We start from the raw sequence: 7,014 nt of genomic DNA on the forward strand, positions 1-7,014 counted from the left end.
GAATTACTTATCAAGAATTGCTTATCAAGAAACAAAAAGAAGACACCAATTGCCAGTAGGAAAGAGAAGCATATTACTATAGATATTACAGAAATTAAAATGCTGAGCAATACTAAAATGACTTTATGACAAAAAATTTGAGAATGGAAATAAAATAGAGAAATTCTTTGGGGGGAAAAAAAAACCCTTACCAAATGACATAAGCAGAAATTAAAAATCTAAATATATTTATATTTATTAATTCCATTTAAATTGCATCAAAAAAACTGAAATATATAAGAATAAATTTAACAAATGACCTGCATAACCTCTTTCTAAAAGATAAAAAGCATTACTGAGATAATTTAAAGGAACTATAACTAAATGTAGAGATATATCATATTCATAAATCAGAAAGCTCAATATTTATAGGGTATCTATTTTCCCCAAATTGACCTATGGATTCAAAACCCCAACAGGGTTTATTGTGAAGTCAGTTCAAAAATGTATATGGAATACTACCAAATGTAACATAAATAGCTAATGGGAAGCAGCTGCATAGCACAGGGGAATCAGCTTGGCGCTTTGTGACCACCTTGAGGGGTGGGATAGGGAAGGTGGGAGGGAGATGCAAGAGGGAGGAGATATGGGGATATATGTATGTGTATAGCTGATTCACTTTGTTATACAGCAGAAACTAACACACCATTGTAAAGCAAGTATACTCCAATAAAGATGTTAAAAGATATATATGGAAATACAAAGAAATTAAGAGATACAAAATAATCTTGGAAAAGAAGAATAAAGTTGGAGGATGCACACTAACTGATGTTAAGACTTACTATGAAGTACAGTTATTAGTTTGTGGATACATAAACGGATTATTGGAACAGAGTAGAGACCAGAAATAGACCCACATATATACATTCAATTGATTTTTCATTAAAGACCTGAGGTGTCTCAGAGAATGTCTTTTGAAAGAAAATATCACTTCAATAACTTAATAAACGCGTGGAAGGAAAATAAACTAATTACACACCCCTAACTCACATTTCGCACAAAATTTAATTTGAGATGGATCATAGCTCTAAACATAAAAGCTAAATCCATTAAAGTTCTATAAGAAGTCATAGGAGAATAACTTTTCAGGTAGGTAAAATTTTCTTAAGGAAGACATACAAAAATCATAATCATAAAAGAAGAAAGGCAAATTGGAAACGATGATAATTTAGATCTTCTACTCTTCAAAAGCTACAACTAAAAATGAAAAAAAAAACAATCCATAAGCTGGGAGAACACAGTCTCTGTATGTATCCGACAATGAAGTGAAGGAACCATTCTGTGTGGTACTGGGGTGATGCCTACAGGAATCTGTGCATTTGTCAAAACCCATAGAGCTGCACATGCCAAACAGTGCACTTGAATGTATGCAAACTAAAAAGTAAAAATTAAACCAGGATGTCTACGGCTCTGAGAATGGAATGCCAAATGAATCAAAGTACCTGAGATGTGTGATATGACCTCACTGAAGGGGCAGGGGTGGAGGATCTAAGTTAGCCTGGAAAATGTTGTTTTAACTGGAAACTGTAAGACTAAAGACAAAGAAACTGTACTCCCTTGTAAATTTGCTTCTCACGGCAAACGGGGTTAACTATTATCAAACTTCTTTACATGTATACTGGTGTTTGACAAGTAAGAGATGGATGGTGGATGGTTAGAATCAAGTTTCTCATTGTTAGAAAAGGAAACTACAGGTAAGCAAGAAGGAAAGGCTGGAATGAACCCTGTGGTGAGTGTTGGATTAGTGAAAGACATCAGTATGAACTCGTGTGTGTGTGTGTGTGTGTGTGTGTGTGTGTATAAATATACATATATTTACAGAGGATACAGAGGCAATATCCCACCCTGCATACATTAGTTTGTACACATACATGTGTTATCTAACCTGTCCACTGAGACGGCCTTGACACCTGGATGCTAACATCCAGATTCTGATTTCTAAATATTTTTCTGCTAGAAAACAATCCAGGGCTCCTTGGAGAAATGTCTGATTCTAGAACATTGACAGGGGATATACAAGATGAACCTGGAGCATCTCTTCGACCTAGAAGGTAAGGAAGTGTTAAAAAAAAAAAAAAAAGAAATGATGGGGACATATCAAAGGAACACATGAATAGGGGTAGGGAATGAAGAGGTACAAACTACTATGTATAAAATAAATAAGCAACACAAACATATAGTACAACATAGGGAATATAGCCAATATTTTATAGGAACTCTAAATGAAATATAACTTTCAAAAAAGGGAACACACAAGCCCAACTGAAACAGCTACCAATAGCCAGGACCACTTGAGCAACAATATAAATAAGGTAGAATTGGATTATCATCCACAGGATAAAATAAATCCATAGTTTGTATAAATAAATGGTAGAATATACAAATAAATGAAGGCAAAGAGGCAAACTCTCTCTTACACAAAATCTCAAATATATGTAGATATTTTCCCCATAGAAGGTTCAGTTAATCCACCCCCTTGAGAGTACTCTGAATTTTGTGACTCACTCCCAAGAGTAGAGTAGGTAGAGGGAAAAATAATAACTTCAAACTGGAGGAACTGGCCATCGCTCCTTAACCAGGAGATATGGCACTGATGTTACGTGGAGGCCAGGTACCTCCAATATGATGTGACAAGAAGGGCACTTCACCCATGTCATATTCTTTCCAAAAACCCTTAACCAAGTCTATTCAGGAGAAAATGCACCCACATTCTGCAAATTACCTGGTGAGAATGCCTTAAAACTATCAAGGTCATCAAAACAAGGACAGTCTGAGGGACTGTCACAAACCAGAGGAGGCTAAGGAGACATGAAGACTACGGGCAATGGACTGTATCCTGGAACAGAAAATGGACATTAGTGAAAAACTGCTGAAATCCCAGTAAAGTGTGGACCTTGTTTACTAGGAAGGGCTTTAGTTGATGTCTTAGTTTTGAGAAACGTAGCCTGGTAATGTAAGAGGATACTATTAGGGGAGAGTGAAACTGGATGAAAAATGTAGGGGAACTCTGCATTACTTCCATGAATCTGTAAATCAGAAATCATTCAAATAGAAAATTTACTTTTAAAAATTCTTATTGTGCCATGTTTAGCCCAACAAAGGAATTCGATATTGTTGAATGAATTATATGTGAAAATGGCTTAGCATGTCTGGAACACGGTAAGTAATCAGTATGACAGTTTAAGGAAACAATTAAAAAGACATAATAAATTGCCCTTGATTAGGGATCACATCAAGGTCTTTAAACACTTTGAAGATAAAACCCAACACTGATTTTAATGAAGTTGCTTATGTCTTCAGTGTCTGGGTCATATGTTGGTTTCTTTCCACAATATTCTCTTGGCTATTAAGATCAGCTCTAATCTCTAAGCAAGAATTACCCAGCAATAAAATTCAAGAGCACCTTTTAAAAATAATATCACTGTCTTTAGATTTTCAGGTGCAAAGAGGAATCTGATATCTTCATTGTATTCCTCTCTTCCTTTTGTGCTAAAGTTAGCTTTTGACTAATGCTTATTGCCTAAGCTGTGCCACTTTTGATGTTTACATGGGCAATTCCAAAAAATATTAAACTTTACTCTGCCTAGTATTCCGTTTCACACTGGAACAAATACAAGCTAAGCTTCAGAATTATTCATTTATTAAAGTTCTAGAAGTTCTTACTTGTTAAGTCAAAGGAACACAAAGTTCAACTTAAATTCCAGTGTTACACCCTATCTGAAATCCCAGTTCATAAAAAGAATTTGAACACAGAATTTTTAAGTGCATTTTTTTCCTTTCTTTTCAACGTTGTGCTTCAGATGAAGCCTCTGTAAACATACTGTCGGAGTGAAGAATATCTTGTTTCATAGCTGCAATACAATTTCACAGAACGTGGAAATGAGAGAGGGAAAAGAACTATTAAATCATCGTGTCCGCTCCCTGCTGGCACTGGATTGCTCCCCGCAGTACATTTTCCGTTGCTTTGTCGATTTTGAAATGACTCAAGTAAGGAGGTTTCCATCACTTCCCTTGGGAGACTTTTCAATGGTTTAATAGCACTCACTGTTAGGATTGCTTTAATTTTCCCTCGCTCAATTTTCCTTTGCTTAATTTTATTCTGTCTTTCCCAGTTGCACTCCCCTGGATGTGCTCTCCCCCTCCCCAATGTTAGAGAAGCTCTCATCTGTTAGTCGTCTAAGGCACGGATTTAGTCCTTTTAAGCTCCACTCAGAAATCCAATGCTCAGTCTTCCTTAACTGTTCTCCTTGACTTTCTTTGGAAACATTCTATTTGTGGTCAGTTAACACCAGATTGATGTAAGCAGAATATAACTAAATTATTAGTACTCTGTTTATACCAGAAGTCTATAATATGTGTTTAATATATTCTTGCACAAACAGCAAGCTCTTCTGTAATCTTTTTAACACCTATTTAGTGCAACAGCGAGCTAAACAATGCACAAAGGAAAATTCAGATTACTTCCCATGGATTTAAACCCCAAATCCAAAATGGCCTGAGTAGAGGGGGACCAATTTTTTAATGATGCGTATGCTCCCATATTTTTCTAGGAGATTTGCAAAATTATAATAAGGTTGGTTATGATTTATTTTACTTAAAGTATATGGTAGCTACTGTTACAAACAAAGATATATTTCAATAATGTCAATAATAAGAGTTTATCTTTTGATATTAGAAAACTAGGAAAAATTTAATAAATTGTGATACTACTTATATTTGTAACATGGGAATTAGGGTCCTTATCCTTAGCCCTGTGGGAAGGAGCATGGGGTCAGAAGAATAGACCAAGGAGCACTTAGCCTGAAGCAACTGAAGGCTGAGGACCCATCAATTTCCTTCCCCTGCTATAGTCTGAATGTTTGTGTCTTTCTAAAATGCATATGTTGAAACCTATTTCCCAAGGAGATGGTATTAGGAGATGGGATCTCTGGGAGGTGATTAGGTCATGAGGGTGGAGCCTTCAGGAATGGGATCAGTGCCTTGTAAAAGCCAGTTGGGAAATCTCTCTCTCACCCCTTCCTCCATGTGAGGACACAGGGAGAGGGCAGCCATCTATGAACCAGGAAGCAGGTTCCCACCAGACACCGAATCTGCCAGGATCTTGATCTTGAACTTCCCAACCTCCAGAACTTCAAGAAATAGGTGTTTGCTGTTTATAAGCTGCCAAGCCTCTGCTATTTTGTTAGAGCAGCTCACGTTGACTAAGACACTCCTCTTGCATCCATTACCACTCAGAGTTGCTGGGAATATTCTCAGGTGTGTGTGGAGTGGGGGACAATTTGCAATCGGGAAGTATTTCCATGTCAGCATAGCAGGTCAACTATCCAAAGACAGCTCAGAACAATTGGGGCCTAAATCTCTAATGTTCTAGCAATTCGTTATGACGGATATTTTCATTTTAAATATGCATTCCTAATTGCTTTCCTAATGTAATTATGATTTTGTAATTTTTTTCTCAATGAGGACCACTCAAATCTTCTAAGCTTTAGGTCACATCACTGTGAATCCACCTTGGCTGAGCTGATGATGGTGCAGGTTCCCCAGATCACAGCATCAGCCAAGCTGCAGGTGCCAGGCACTGACCTAAGGTGAGGACAGGTAGTCTGTTCTATTCCTTTCCCTCTGCCAAGTGATCAGACACAACCCCACAGGTAGACTTGGGGAATCCGGTGATAAAGCCAGCTCATCCAGGGTTGGAGGGACAGTCACCTTTTTTCTTAAATTATTACAGGTTCTGATAACTTCTGCAACTTTCAACTTAAAAAATCGAAATCTTAATTGTTGAGCCAATACTTCCTGATTTTATTTGGCTACAAACCCACCTTTTTTCCTTTTTAATACATTACCCGCCATTTTGCTAATGGACTTAGATTCTAAGGAACACATTATGGGAAATACCCCACCACTGCATCCCTTACAAATCTAACGTTCATGCTCTTTACACAGCAGGACTTAAAGCACACATTGAATTCATGTGGTTATTGAGTCCCATAAAGAGGTAAGGAAGCTAGACAGAAATCTCCATGAAGCTTAAAGAATAAAAGGTCTCTCTATGAATATGTTCTATATCTTCTCCTTCTTATTGATTACATGGATGTATATTATTGTTAAATCTTATTGAACTGAGCATTTAGGATATATTGTATGTAAATTACATCCCAAGAGAAAAGAAAATGAAAATAAATAAAACTCAGCTTGAAAAAAAAAATAATCTCTCTATTCCGAAGTAAGTGAACCGAACAAAAACCTTCTGAAAGAGGAGTTAGCAGTCTCTACTTTGCCCCGAGTCCCCAGTCCTTGAAGGTAATTTCCACCTGAAGTGTATTGGGCCAATCATTCCAGACCCCTGTCTAGCTGACAAATCATGCAGAATTACTGTCTGCCTCAAGCCTCACCGGAGGTTTCTTGCCATGCCATCTGGGCTGATGTTACTTATCCCGCTGTATTTCTTAAATCTTTAATTAGCAACAGGTTCTTTGTGTGAGGACAGAATGCAACCCCTGGGCTACTTCACGAGCCAGTGAAGCTCACATGCTCCTGGGAAGGCTTGGTTCCCAATATGTTCTCTTAGTTCACTTCTTCCACCAATGTTCTTTGTTGGAATCAGGCAAGGAAACAAATTATTCCGATGCCTCCAAAGTGAAAGTGAATGTCATTTGATCTAGGAAATCTCAATCTCCATACAATTTCTTCCACAAAATCATATATTTAGGAAGATAAACATATTCTTATTGATTTTATGTCTACTTCGTCCATCAATTTTTTGGGGGGTGAATGGAAATCTCCAACTGTAATTGTTCAGTAAACTATCTCTTTTTTGCAGTTCTTTAAGTGGTTCTACATGTTTCTGAAGCCTCATGTGGCTTCTGGTGGCTCCTGGTGTCTCTTGGCTTGTGGCGGCATAACTCCTTAGCTTTTGCTCTTAAGGATTTCCAAATGTTGGATGAAGCTCACCTACATGATTGACTTATTCTT

This window comes from Orcinus orca, chromosome 13 (genome assembly GCF_937001465.1).
Source record: "Orcinus orca chromosome 13, mOrcOrc1.1, whole genome shotgun sequence".
NCBI lineage: Eukaryota > Metazoa > Chordata > Mammalia > Artiodactyla > Delphinidae > Orcinus > Orcinus orca.